Source organism: Typopeltis vanoorti, chromosome 23, assembly GCF_054136105.1.
Source record: "Typopeltis vanoorti isolate ZY-2024b chromosome 23, IOZ_Tvanoo_1.0, whole genome shotgun sequence".
NCBI lineage: Eukaryota > Metazoa > Arthropoda > Arachnida > Uropygi > Thelyphonidae > Typopeltis > Typopeltis vanoorti.
The window spans coordinates 67,001,338-67,017,002 of NC_143571.1; the positions used below are offsets into that span (position 1 = coordinate 67,001,338).

General features: G+C 38.1%; 1 protein-coding gene across 2 annotated transcripts in view; it reads left to right on the forward strand.

Moving 5' to 3' along the window:
• Positions 1-15,665, forward strand: part of GPHR (Golgi pH regulator) — a 314,568-nt gene that overhangs the window by 190,547 nt on the left and 108,356 nt on the right. The window lies entirely within an intron of this gene.

The following is a 15,665-nucleotide window of genomic DNA, read 5'->3' on the forward strand; positions in this document are numbered from 1 at the left end:
CTTTATAGACTTTTGAACACACAGATTGAAAAAGTCTGCAGAAACTGTTGATATTTCTAATGCTTTTGATTGCATTTAGTAGCAAAGGCTTTCTTAATTACTATCTTATATCTTATAGTCTCCCTCCCACCTTTTTAATTGGATTGATAGCATTGGTCATTTATTTTGCACTATGGTGGAGGTTTTCCTCTTTAATAGATTTCTCTTTCAGTACTGTGGGCTTTGTACTTTCACCCATGACCTCTCACTAACCACAAATCCAATCCTTAGTTTTGTTGGTGGCAGTATAGTCCATTCTGCTTATTCATTCACAAACCATATAATGATCAAATGAGTTAAGCTTCAATCTGTTGTTGTACAAGAAGTGCTTTTAAAACTGAACTTTCCCCCATTCTTAAGTGAAGTGAAGATAATGTAGTGACTTTCAGTGGCATCAAAAATGCTATCTTGTCTTATTTTTTCGAAGAAAGATCTTGTTTCACTTTCTGTTATCATTGATGACAAAATTGCCGAATTGCATCGCAGATAATATCTTACCTTTTGTATGCTTTAATGCAACAACCTGAAATTTGGAAAATGCTTAGCTTTTGAAGTAATTGATATTTTGATAGGGACGAAAGATATGGGTGCTTCACTAATAGGCTTCATATGTGGTGACAGCCAGCAAAAATTATTCTTATTTGTGCATTGGGTTATATCATGGTTTACTTCATATACCTATGTATGTACAGTTCCCTTTGGTAACGAAATTTTTGCTGCGTCATAATGACATATATCACTTCCATTTCATCCCCCTTCTGGTGACATTACTTCCGGTTCACACATCGGTGCAACTTCCCATAGACATCCATGTCACATGAACGACTGTTGGACAGGAAAGAGTCCCTATCAAAATATCAATTAATTCAAAAGCTAAGCATTTTCCAAAATTCAGGTTGGTTGCACTAAAGCATACAAAAGGTAAGATATTGTCTGTGATGCAATTCAGCAATTTTGTCTAGGAGTGAATTCAAGGAAATTGTAACAGGCAGAAACCTTAAGAGAGCGAAAACCCTTTTGCAATACTAAGGAATCATTGAAACGTCGTAAGGTGTATTTTTCGTAAGCAAACTCTCGGTTGGTGTGTAAAAGTATTTACTAAAATAAATTTATAAAAATTAAGTGGATATTAGATCCAGCATTATTTCAGAGCTGAATATAGAAACTATGAAAGTTTTGTAAAAGTAAGTTGACCAGAGAGCTTACGAGAATAACCCGCCGTTATTTATGAGGGTTTTTGCTCTCTGAAGATGACCCAATCAGTTCAAAGTAGCTGTCAGGATAGTGAAAACTAAAAAAAATGGAACCAATTAGAAAGCGAATTTATACATGCCTGGGCAGCACACATGTTTTCTAAGGTGGTTTGCACTAGGGCAACTCGTAAATGCTGGCGGGCGTATTCCCATAAGTTCTCTGGTCAACTTATTTTTACAAAACTTTCATAGTTTCTAAATTTGGCTTTGAAATAATGCTGGATCTAATATCCACTTGATTTTTATGAATATATATATATATATATATATATATACACATACATACAGTAAAACCCCTTTTTTACACTTTTCAGGGGACTGATGGAAAAAAGCGTAAATAACGGGAAATGTAAAAAAACATTAAAAAAAGGCTAAAAGATGATTTACTGCTAGTATGTGGTCTACATACTCGATTACAAAATTTAATAACTGAAAATAAATGAATTTACAATTACTTACATTTATCTATTTAAAAAAATCTTTAATTATTGATTGTTTTTGCTTTGCGTTTTTTTTTTTTTGACATATCGCCAGATTGCTTTGCATTGAGTTCAATACTTGACCTGTTTTTTACTATCATGTTCAAAGTGGACACGGAGAGTCCAAGATCTTTTTCTAAATGCACACGTGTTCTGGCATGCCAATCTACATGTCGCAAAATTGCCATCTTTTCTTCTACCGAAATACATTTTCTGTCTTTTTTCTCCATATTACTAACATGGATAATCAACCACCGCAACTTGAAAGCAACTTTCGCACGCTAAATTACGTAACAGAAATTCTGCAATATCAATTCGTACTGTGATTGAAAAATCACAGTACGAATTGATACAGAAATGTGCAGATTTCTGCAGAAATCAATTTGAAAATCAGTATTGACACCCGAGAAAAAAACGCAAATCACGGGGGAAATATCGTCCACATCAAGTTGTTAATGGCAGGAAAACAATATATCGTAAGAATAGGCCTTAAGACGGGACCAATGGAAAATGAAGTAAATGGCAGGAAAACGTGAATTGCGGGAACGTAAAAACGGGGTTTTACTGTATATATAACTTGCTTAAAAACTTGTTATTAGAACTTAAAACGTACTTGAGACCATGCCATTCTATGTCATTTATTTGTAGCTCACACATTCTCATTATAGAATCTTCGTTTTGTTACTTGTTTGATTTGTTATAGATGATACTCCTGATACCTGGGGGGGGGGGTGAAATTCTGTCATCGTGATCATCAAGTTCATGATATATTATTATTATTATCTGAGACCTCCAGAGAGCTCAGTACTCAACAAGGGAGACTCTACATCACCCAAACCAGCTGTTATAACTTCCCTTAAATTCATTCACACTAGATGCACTCACTACCTCTGAAGGCAAACTATTCGCTCACTCACTGCTCTGTGAGAGAAAGGCCTCTCACCCCATGGATGCCCCATGTTCTCTGCCCACCATCCACATAACAAAAAATTTCATTTTACAATATCCTATAACACCCATTCAGAAGTTTATAGACCTCTGGCATATCACTTCATCTTTTTCCTGTTAACCAGAGTCTGTGTAATCCACATACTCGCAATCTGCCATAATGATCTAACCATGAAGAAATCTTTGCCATCTGGCTCTATCTCTGGCCATTTCTGTCATCTCTCTGAAGCTTGATAATTATGACTTTTCTTTCAAAGACTGCAACCAAGTTCTTTTTGGTCTGTCTCTTGAATGTTTTCCTCCAGTGATTCTGTCCAAGGCTATGTTTAGTAATCTCTGAGAGGAGATTTTCTGGAGGTGTCCAAATCATCTTAATTGTCATTTAAGAATTATATCTGTAATATTTTCTCTATGAAATAATATAGTATCTATAATATAATATCTATAATATTTTCGTGTGAGAAGAGGGGCAGAACTGTCAAATGACCACCACCTTGTTGTGTGCACTTTATGGCTTCAGAAACTAGATGCTACTATCAACGCTGGTAGGCCTAAGAAGCTATACCACATGAAATGGGAGGCATTGGAAAATGAGGCTGTGAGGAAGAATTTTGTAGATGACATTCCCTCCATGTTAAAAGAGATTCCCAAGCATACTGCAGATGTTGAGGAGGAGTGGAAACTGTTCAGAACAGCTGTCACTGCCTCTGCATTCTCATGCTGTGGCAGAAAGCGGCTCGCCGTGGCAATGGGCAGTGAGAAAAGGACACTTTGGTGGAACCAAGAAGTCCAAAAATCTGTCCGGGCAAAAAAGGAGTCCTACCTAACATGGCTTAGGGTCAGGTCACCTGAGATGCGTTTGCGGTATGCTGAGGCACGAAAAGCTGCTGCTGAGGCAGTAAAGACAGCAAAGCAGAAGGCTTGGGAATTCTTTGGAGAAAGATTAGACTCATCCTATGCAAATACAAACAAAGTATTCTGGTAGGCTGTCCGCTGCCTTCGAGGGAGGAAATCGTGCACAGCAGGGGCAGTTAAGGCCTCTGATGGTGCACTTTTAACAAACCGAGAAGGATATCCTTTATAGATGGAGGGGAATACTTTGAGAGCCTTCTTAACCCAAGTGGCCCAGCAGTTGTGGACATCCAAGAGGTGCAGATCGGGGCAATGACTAGTCTCACAGCAGAAGAGGTCCATTTAGCAATAAAATTGCTAAAATCGGGCAAGGCTGCTGGCGATGATGAAATTCGGCCCGAAATGCTAAAAGCCTTAAATCGAGACGGTGTTCTCTTGCTGACTTGAGTGGGTCAGGCTGCTTGGATATCTGGACGAGCACCAAAGCAATGACAGACAGGCATAATAATACCAGTCTTCAAGAAGGGAGACCAGAAGGATTGCAATAACTATCGTGGCATCTCTCTGCTCAGCCATCCTGGGAAATTGTATGCTAGGTGCTTAGAAAGACGATGCAGGAGGATAGTTGAGTCAAAGTTCCAGGAAGAACAACGTGGTTTTCGTCCTGGTAGAAGCACAACTGACCAAATCTTCACTTTAAGGCAAGTCTTTGAGAAATCTTGGGAATATGCTAAGAATGTCTACACATGTTTTGTGGACTTGGAGAAGGCTTATGACGGGGTTCCTCGGGATAAGCTTTGGCAAGTAGTACAGGAGTATGGAGTGGATGGCCAACTATTAGCTGCCATCAAGTCCCTGTATGAATGCCCAGAGTTTTGTGCCAGGGCAGCACAAAGTCTGAACCTTTCACAGTCTCCGTTGGCCTCCGCCAAGGGTGTGTTCTGTCACCCCTCCTTTTCATAATATTTATGGACTGGATTGATAGGCACAGCTGATGCAGTGAGTGTGTCAGAATTGAAAGATGTAGCATTGGATGTCTGCTTTTTGCAGATGACCTAGCTCTGCTTAGCTCTTCAACAGATGACCTCCAGCGGACCCTGGATATGTTTGTAGCTGTTTGTGCAGATGCCGGAATGAAGATCAGTGTGGCCAAAACTGAAACATTTGTGGTCAAAAGACAACCATCCCAGTGCACTCTACATGTAAGTGGAGTCCCAATGATGCAGGTGGAGAAGTTTAAATACCTTGGATCCATATTCACGAATGATGGAAAATGGGACGTAGAGCTAGATACTCAAATTGGCTTAGCAAGCTCAATATTGCGAGAGCTTGGCCGTTCGGTAGTATTGAAGCAGGAGTTTAGCCAGAAGGCAAGGCTGGCTGTCTTCAATACTATCTATGGCCCCATCCTCACATATGGTCATGAGAGTTGGGTAATGACCGAAAGAATGCGGACATGAATCCAAGCGGCTGAAATGAGGTTCCTTCGAGGTGGTGTGGGGCTGACAAGACTTTACAGAGTCAGAAGTTCTGCAATTCGGGAAACCCTCAATACTCAACCGCTGCTTCTCTGTGTTGCGTTGGTACGGGCACCTGGTCAGAATGCCACAAGAGAGGCTCCCTCAGCAGGCCCTCTTTGCCAAGCCAGAGGGTGGGAGGCCACTTGGAAGGCCAAGGACTTGCTGGATAGATTATATCCAAAACCTTGGGTGGACACGTTTGGGAATCCCACCAGAACACCTGAGCTTGGTGGCAGAGGATCGTGACCATTGGAAGTTCCTCTTGCAGCTGTTGCCCCCACAACCCAATTAGGAAAGGTGAGCCTTGAAGATGTATGTATATTTTCTCTATGAACTGCTCACTTGTTTTTGTTCTGACTAACGAGTTATTTATTTTTCTTAAGCATTTCGTTTCAAACGCTCTAATTGTCTTTATTTCTTTCTGATTGAGTCTCCATGTCTTGGCACCATGTATTACTACAGGTATAATAATGGTTTTACAGAATTTTAGTTTGAGTCTTTTTGAAAAGCTGCTATTTTTTCCATATTTTGTTTAATTTATTTATATTAGACTGTGCTATGTTAAGTCTAGATTTTACTGTTTGTGTTGTTGAGGTTATGAGTAATGAGACTGCCAAGATATGTAAATTGCTTTACTTGCTTAAATATCTGATTTTCTAAATTTATTGAATATTTCCTCTCATCTCTTCCTATTTTCATTGTTTTTGTTTTGCATAGATTCATTTTATTAAATATTATTAAAATTAATTGTGTTAACAAAATTCTCCCAGTCCTGATGACATTTCACTGATTGTCCTGAAGGTTTGTGCTTGCTCCAGAGTTGACTGTACTATGTTGCATTTTAATTTTCTACTATTCCACTGGTATCTGTCCAGTAGTCTGTAAATTAGCCCATATTCAACTCATTCTCTAAGAAGGGCATTAAATCTTGCTATCTAATTAGCATCCAGTTTTACTCACTACTGTTCTTTCAAAATTAAAGAAAACTATTGCACTTCATTGCTATTTTGAGTCCTCTCAACTAATGAAATGATGCTAATAAGGATTCTACCATATGGGGTCTTCTTATATGTTACCTGCTTTTGGATAAATGCCATGAAAAAGTTCCATTGTGGAATTTCAAGTGGTTGTTCTTAATATTTCTAAGGTATTTGACTGGATTTTGCAGATGGCCCATCATATGGTCTATCTTCTGATTTCTGCAACTGAGTTGTCAGCTTTCTGTATGGATGCACATATGTGATGGTGGATGCATCTTTAGCTCAGACTTTGCAACTGTTCTTGGTGTTCCACAGTGCTTAATTCTTTCACCTGCTCTCTCCTTTCCATATATCTATAAACTTCTCCATTTGACTGTAAATCCAATAAACAGTTATGTTAATGACAGTACCCTGACTCCCCTTTCTTATTTGCAAGCCTTACACTGATCATCAAAATTTCCAGATTATCAGTATTTGTAAACCTTAATTCTGATCTGCAGACTTTTTAATAGGATGCTGCTGACTGTTAATTTCATTATTGGTAAAACTCAGTCCTGTTTTCATTTCTCTTTCATGCATGTACACACACACCCACAGAAAAAACTAAAATAACACCTAATTTTATCTTTGACAACATCTAAATCTTTAGATACTGAGATTTCTCTTGTTGGGATTACTCTAATTTCTCTCTCACACAGCATAATCCTGTTACAAGTATTGTCTCCTTGTCATCCAAAAGACTAGGCTTTCTCTTTGGCCCAAGGTATTAACTTATCTCTGTACAGCTATTAATTCTGTATAAATCACAAATCCACCCATTCATTGAACATTGTTCTTACATGTAGGGTTGTTCACCTGAGAACTTCCAAAAATATTTGACGTAGTTAGATTGAGCCATCTTTCATACTTCACTCTCTTTGACACAAACGTTCTCTTTCTCAAATGTTTCCATGAACACTGTTCATCAGAATTGGCATTGATAATTTTCCCACTCATTTCTAAATCTGTTAGAACTTGTACAATAGCTATTTAACACTGTTACATTTCAACTGCAGACTTACAGAAAAGAATTTTCTTCCTCTTCATTCATTCTTTCTGCTGCTGTCTTTTAGAGTAATCTTCCATTTTTTGTATTTCCAAAAGAGTATAATCTGTAGACCATCAAATCTGATGTTAACATTTCTTCTTCCTCCTCACCTTTCTGCTTGTCTGGTATGAATGTATTGCAGGTTGAAAATACCCTTTTGTGGATTGGGATTACCAAAAAAAAAAAACATGCATAGAGGATATGATTCTGTATTGAGAAAGAGGATCTTATGGACAAGTTAGCTGTATGCCTTTGAAGAAGATATTAGGCAACATCTGGACTGCTGTGCACAGATCAGGTTACTCGTGCATATTTAGGAGGAAATTGTGTCTGTAGGGTGTAATCAGGACCATCAGATGTTGAGTATGAGGATAGTTTAAGATAGTTTCCAGAGCTTTATTAGACAGATAGGAGTATCAGCAATAGAAAGACTTGGTGAGAGAAACTTATGAGATAGATGCAGGGGAGATATTGCTTGTAGTATATCTTGTAGTTATATTCATAACTACAAGAGTTCCACCAAAAACAATGTCTTCTTTCTCATGAAAGAAGACATTGTTTTTGGTGGCATTAAAATGGTTTTCTTGGCATCACACTTCATTTTTTACATTTTACATTAGCCAGGCACTATCAGCCTGGGGGGGACTTTTGGCCTCAAGCACCACATGTCGCCACTGGACACGGTCCTCTGCGACTGTCCGCCACGTTCTGGTCTCCAGCCCGACAGCCTGCAGGTCTTCCTTCTCCTGATCCGCCCATCTCCTTCTCGGTCTTCCTGGCTGCCTCTCTGATCGGGGTCAAGCCTCCCACACTTGTCTCACAGTCCTTTTAGGGCCCATATGGTACAGGTGCCCCAGCCACTGAAGACACCAGGTTCGCAGCTCCATCAAGACGTCTGCCGAGTTGCATAAAGCGTGTATGGCAGCTTTGGACTGCCCCCTCCAGACTCTGTCTGCCGTGACCCCTCCATAGATACGTCATAGCATCTTGTTCTCGAATACTCTCAGGTGATCAGCTTGTCTCGCCATGAGAGTCCACGCTTCAGCACTGTAGAGGAGAACAGGCCTGATCAAAGTCTTGTATAGTCCCACCTTTGTAGTCGAAGACAGCAAGTGCGAGGCAAAAAGGGGACGCACCTGATAATAGGCCACATTCCAACATTTACCCGATCTGGATATCAGTTCTTTCGTGACTGAAGACAACTTTGTTGTCTTCAGTCATGAAAGAACTCACGTACCTAAATACCTTCACCCTCTCAAACTGTGCAGCTCCCTCTGGATCTTGAGCAGCATGGCGACTCATAAAAAGGTATTTTGTCTTCTCGGTGTTTATCTTCAGGCCAACTTCTTCTGCAGCTTCTTCAATAGCAGTAACCAATGCCACTGCGTCATCCCGTTGATGCGCCATGATGTTCAGGTCGTCCGTCATGTTGGTAGGAACCGTTCTACAGTAGACCAACTCTTCACGCTGCATCAAGTTTTTGAAAAGTGCTGGGAATATAACCGGGACGTTCATAATATTTTCATAGGCTTTAGAAAAGTTTATGAAAATATTAGTCACCGAGACGGGCTTCAGGAGGAAGCCCGTCTGGTAGTCACCAAGTCACTCTTCTGCATATGGTGTGAGGCACATTAGCATAATGTTAGACATCTTACTGCTGTCAACTGGCTACAAGGTGATGTCTAACATTATGTTATAATGTTAGACATTATGGTATATTATGTTAGACATTATGTCATCCCCTATAGTTGCCACATTGAGCCTTATCTCCTTTCTTATATACTGGGGTGATCAGCGACTACTTCCACTCGTCTGGCAGCCATTATTCTCGCCAGATCATCAAGATGAGCCGGTGCAGCTGCTCCAGCAGGATATCCCTACCATTCTTCAGGAGCTCTGCCGGTATGCAGTCCATTCCTGGAGCCTTATTATTTTTCAGCATGCGGATAGCAAGAGTAATCTCACTAAATATCAGCTCTTCAATAAATGGTTCAGCATTTTGATCAGGAGTATAATCCCCTGATATTGACGTTCTAGCATTGACATTCAGCAAGTTCGCAAAATATCTACACCACTTAGTGAGAGCATCTTTTGAGTTTGTTAATAGATTTCCACTCTCATCTCTTATGGTTGCCGCTTGTGTTTGGGCACCTCACATGGCTTTGATTGTCCGGTACATCTCCCATCCATTATTCGTCAACCTGTTTCTCTCTATATTAGCCACTTTCTCATTAAGATACTTCCGCTTTTTTCCTGCATAGACATGTATTCACCACTCTTCTCACCCTCTCATATGCAGCTTTCTTCCTACTATCTGCTAGGTAGTTCAATAGTACTTCCCTTCGTTTCGCTACAGCTTCTTCACACACACAAACACAGTTCCGAGTACTTTTCGTCCTCTGTCGTCACCACTATAGTGTAGCATGTACCCCTGATTGCAGGTCGAGCCATGTCCCGGCCATCGTGCCTCTTGTACAGCACAAAGTCCAATTTTATACTGTCGTAAGACATTTGTCACATTAAAATGAGCTCTTTCTTTCACCAAACTTTGAATATTCCAGGTCCCAAAACGATTAATAATCGTCTCAAAGGCATCCGAATTCCGAGGCTTCTGTGCTGCTTGTTTCGTAACCAGTAGGGTTTTTTCAGGAGGGGTGGTTGACCCCCTTGCTAACCCTCCCCTTATATTAGGATTCTTTAACTAAATTGAGCAGCATAGTACTAGCAACAGAAATCCTTAAACAGTTGCATACAACAAAGTACTATAATAAGCTTCTACTCAAATTAGGCTTAGTTGCTCACACATTCTCTACCACTGCAGTTTCATAAAGTATACTCACTAAAAACCAATAGAAAATTTACACAAACCTATATGCAATGTGCTCAACCTAAACATCATAATTTTAAAAGAAATACTCCTCAACAAAAATATTTCACTAAAACGCATAAACAACTTTATACAGCTAAATCAGCCACATGTCACAATGCCACCTGAGTTACATATATAATTAATACGTAATCTTAAAATTCCATAGTATAGCACCAATTACTCCGGCAAAGGGGAACAGCATCCAGAGATCTGAATGAGAATTGCAGCATTGGATTGCAAAAACAAATGCAATCCATGTTGAAAGAGCTTTTCAGAAAGGCAACTATACCGGTAGAAGAACTAGCGCACCCTCCTATAACCTTTGTTAGGATGTCATCAGAAAATACCGAGAGTATAAGAAACGGTAGGAAAATGTAAATAAAAGATGGCTGAGAAGACCAGTCAATAGCTGCGTGCAAATCTCTCTTAAACTTTGCAATTACATGGAGATAGTAAATTTACGTCTTCATTCAGGTATATCCTACATTTTGGCAACTCCTTATAAAAGAATCTCCTGAATGTATCCTTCAGGACTGAAATACCAGGCATAGCTAATTTTCGTATTAGCTATAAGAGCTGGATATGTTGAAAGAGTTCATTCGGATTAGATTTCCACAATGTAGATCAAAAATTAGTTGATATTCAACTAACACATAATTCTAATGCTGAAATTCTTTTCACGTGCTTCATCACACTTCATCTGTGATAATATGAGGATCTCCATGCAAGATAACATATCTCTTCTTGAACCGACTTACGCTTCTAGCCTCTCTTGACATAAGTGTATCACATCACCTTTTTCCCCTTGATGTGATGCACTTTATCCTACAGTGGCCGTCACCATTTCCCTACTTTCCTGTAAACATGAAAACATCTGCTGCTCAACACCTATTTGCATTCTGGCTCCAAACTTACCAACTTCTCATCCACATCTTTTATTCCATCTACTTCTGTGTTTTGGAACAGTTTTTCCACAGTTTTAAGGACCACATTCTCTAGTTCTTCAAAAAATGTGAACAAGTTCCTTCTTTCTTCTTGACTACACATGGCAGTATAGATTTTGCAACCTCCAGTGAGGGGTATGGAAAGAAGAAGAGGGAACAGTCTACAGATAATATAAGTGATGTATGTCATGGGAAATAAGTCCCAGTCAAGGCCCCTTGAATTTGCTGTGCTCATACTCGCCATTCTCATACTCACAATTTCCAATACTTTAGGGATGGCAAGAACATCATTGCAGAACAATTACAAGAACATCCTACTTCACAGACCAAATCTAAACCGCAATGATGTTCTTGCCATCCCTAAAGTATGGGAAATTGTCATACAAAATTATGTAAAAATAACTGAATTGTAATTTAATTTAAGTTCAGGCCACAATGCACCACTGCACACAATTTGGATTCCATTGTACGTACGTGCCCTATACTTTGTGTCAGTCCTAGTATTGTTCTACTGTACTGATGATGTCCTAAGATACCTGGGACGAAATATTTACATAATAAAAAACCTACTACTGTGGTTCACATGTGTTAAATTTAGTCATAGAGTTAATTACACTTACTATTTTTAAATATTTTGCAATTTTTAGCTCTATATCTTTTTCATTTTCATATGTAATCATACATTCTAGGTAGTTAAATGTATTCCCCTGTTCTAAAATCTTGTTATCTACTATTTTAGTTTTTATTGGATCTTGTCCAAAGGCCATCGTTTTTGATTTTTCTGTTGATATTCTGTTGATCATTCCATAATCTTTGGTTATCTCATTTAGATTTAAAATAGCTTTCTGTAAGTTATCTTCAGAGTTTCTAATTATTATTTGGTCATCGGCAGAAAAGTGAGTGTTTAAGTTCATAGTAGGAGAAAGTTTAATACCTTGATGGAAATTTTTATTCCATCTGAGAGGGGACATCCCTGTCGGACTCCTTGGTTTATCTCTCTTGTATATGATAGCTCATGATTTAATCTTATTTATATTTGCATATATACTTATGATAGCTTTTAGAATATTATTTGGTATTTATCTTTCTTTTAATATGTTAAATAAAATGCTTCTTTCAAATGCTTTTTCAAAGTCAATAAATATAATATGTGTTTCTAAATTGTATTTCTTCTTTTCTTTAATATTAATTTTAGGCAAGGTCTATACATGATCATCCTTTTCTAAATCCATTCTCTACTTCTAAAATAAAGTTTTCAGAATATTTTATTAGTTTGTTATTTAAAGTTCTGCTATATATTTTGTAACAGGAATTTAGTATACTTATACCTCTATAGTTTTTAGGGTCATCTCTACTACTTTTTTTTTTTTTTTTTTTTTTTTTTTTAAAGATAGGAATTACAATTGCTTTTTTCTATTTTATGGAAAAAAGGTACGAGTCGTCCTGGTGTTGTACCACCTTACCCCCAGTCCTGAAGATACTTTCAGGTGCAAACTTTGTTTGCTCACACTTGGATAAAGGATTAAACTAAATTTATTATATTCTATTGGAGGGTTACCAGTTAGGAGTCTTTCTTTGAATCTTGTTCCTTCATATATGTATAGTTCTGAACCTACCTTATCTTCTCCAGGTGATTTTTCATTTCTTGTTTCTTTCAGGCTGATTTCTAATTCTTCTTTAGTTATTTCCTTTCATTTTCATTAAATGTTTTCCAGTTATCCTTTTTAAAATATTTATATAAATGTAACATTTTTAATTACAGAACTCTCATTCTTGTTTCAGTGTGAATTAAAAACAGCTTCTTAATGTCTGGTTTTAATTGACTTAATTTAAGTCTTAAATCGGGTTCAACGTTCAACTTATTCTTGTACTTGTTTTTGATATAAATGAGATAAGAAAGCCCACATCCACAAAGGTAAGTAGTTGCAAACACCAACAGAAATTTTACAGCTTTTTCTGAGATCATTTGATATGCATTTCTTCTTGCCAACCAGAAGTCTGTTAAATCCATCCTCTTGCCTGAGACTTCTCGATCAGTTCATCTTTCTCGGAAGGAGTTAATGTTTCTGGTAGGGTATCATCAATGGAAAACATTCTCTAATCCAAAATTCTGAAGCCAGGTTTTCAGGGAAGTATTCCTTGAAATCTGTTATTAGACTCCCAAGAATGCTTCCTTACATTCACTGCCAGTTCACTATGAAGAAGAATTTCATTCTCAGTTAAGAAAGTATCCAACAATGGAAAGGACCACGTGTTTTCAGTATCGATTTCTTTAATGATGAAGCCAAGTTTTTTCCTAAGAGCTGCAGTTTTATCCTTACCAAGAATAAGGAAGTATGCACACCCTGCAAGCTTGTGTTCAGCTGGTTTAAGTGGCAAAATAAATCTGCCAGGTAAGCCAACCAGGCAAGCCACAGTTCATCAGTGAAATAATTCAAGTCTGAGTCTGAGGATTTGTCAGAGAGAAAAATCTGCACTTCTGAACGAAGTTCAAACACGTGGCTCAATACATTTCCCCTTGACAGCCACCTAACTTTGGTGTGAAGTAAAAGAGAATCATGTTCAGCACCCATTTCATTGCACAAAATGGAAAATAGTCGTGAATTCATAGCTAGCTCTGGGCTTAATGAAGTTAACAATTCTCACACTTTCATTCAATATTGTCTTCAGAGCAACAGGCATATTTCTTGCAGCTAAAGCTTCATAATGAATGCTACAATGTACAAATTTTGCTTGTAGAGATACTTCTTTAATTTTTGCAACAACGCCACTGTGTTTCCCAACCATTGCACGTGCTCCATCAGAACAAACACCAACACATTTATTCCATTCTATATCATTCATTTTCATAAATTGGTGTAATTTTGAAAATATTTCATTTGAGGTTGTTCGAGCAGGCAGTGGTTCACAAAACAAGAACTCTTCCTTCACTGTTTTTCCCATCTATAAATCTTATATACGTAAGAAGATGGGCCATGCTGGTAATGTGAGTAGTTTCATCCAATTGTATGGAAAAATATTTACTGGCCTGAACTTTTTCTATTATCTGCTTCTTAACATTTGAAGACAAATCTGAAATTCTTCGTGATACAATGTCATTGGATAATGGAATCATTTCAAGTTGTTTTGCTGCTTTTTCCCAAAAAATTATTCTACCCATATCGGTAACTGGTATCCAGGTATTTGCTTATGCTTGGAATCGCCGAACTTTATATAGTTTCTGTCGGCATGAAACTCTTTGAGTTTCTTATTCGGCTAAGAAACAATATGGGATGCAATATCCCTTAACTTAAATAAATAAAAATAAATATGTAGCTACCTGTGTGACTCAGTGTTAACATTACTGCTTCTGTAGTGTTAAACTGCCAGAAGAAAAACTATTACAGGTTTGATTCTAGTCTCTGACTAGAGAAACTTTTACTAGAATTTTTTTTTTTTTTTAAGCTTACTCCTGAGTTAGTTGATCTCTGACACAAGCAAGTAGTTTTTTTCTCAGAAATTCAGATTTTTAACCCTGCAGCTTAAAAAAACATTGGCTATTGAACATGCACTATTTCAGATAGTAATACAAGGTGGTCATAATTAAAGAGCAGGTGTTCAGAGCAAAAAAATGTATGGGTAGAAATTTAACCAAACTTGGTGTAAGTATACTCTGGAACATGAGGTTTTCATTTACAGAAAAAAAAAAAAAAAAAAAAAAAAATGTACAAAATTCTGCCACCAGCAGACAGTTGGTGCTAGAATTGTGTGATATTTGCATAATCTCACTGTTTCTACTGACGAGTTAGTGGATATAAGGAATACAAACGGTTTTATGATAATACCGAAGTGCTATGGATCTCACCTTTCTGGAATGTGCTTTGCTAGTCAAGCTTTACTATGCAATGCAGTAATGCTAATGCCTCGTTTCAATAATTCTGGTATTTGAAGGATAGGAGAAAAGGCCCAGTGACAATAACAAATCTTAGAAAAATGATTTTACGATTTGAAAATAGCGGATCTTTACCAGTGAGGCCAGAACGAGGACGCAAATGGATTATTGCTCAACAAGTTGAGGAAGTTGCAACTGCTGTCGTGGAACATGGAATGAATAACGCACACGGGTCCAGCAGTACTCAGGCAGTATCAAGGCAACTGGACATGCCATACTCTACTGTGTGGAAAATCCTGTGCGAAATGCTGAGATTTTCTCGCCTAAAAGATCTATACTCAAGCTTTGCTTCATAGTGATGCAGAAACTTGAATGCAATTGCCCTGATGTTCTTAGCTTGAATGGAGGTTGGTGATGCATGACCATGGAAGATCTTGTGGAGGGACGAGGCACATTTTTATCTGAACTGTAGTGTTAACTCGCACAGTTGTCCCATTTGGTCTGTGAATAACCCTCATGTGTTCCATCAGCCCCCTTTACACTCACTGAAAGTCACAGTGTAGTGTGGCTTCGCTGCATTGTTTATTATTGGTCCGTACTTTTTCGAAGAACTTCACCTGACAGGACCAATGACTTGTACCACCTCTGCTGTTAGGTATCAAGAGATGCTGCATAACTGATCTCAACCCCTGTGACTTTTGGTTATGGGGCCATCTGAAACACATGATGTATGAAGGCATGTTCCTGACTTAAGTAACCTTGAAAGACAGAATAATGCAGCATGTGAGGCAATTCAATGCATATCTGTTGCATTCTGCTGTAG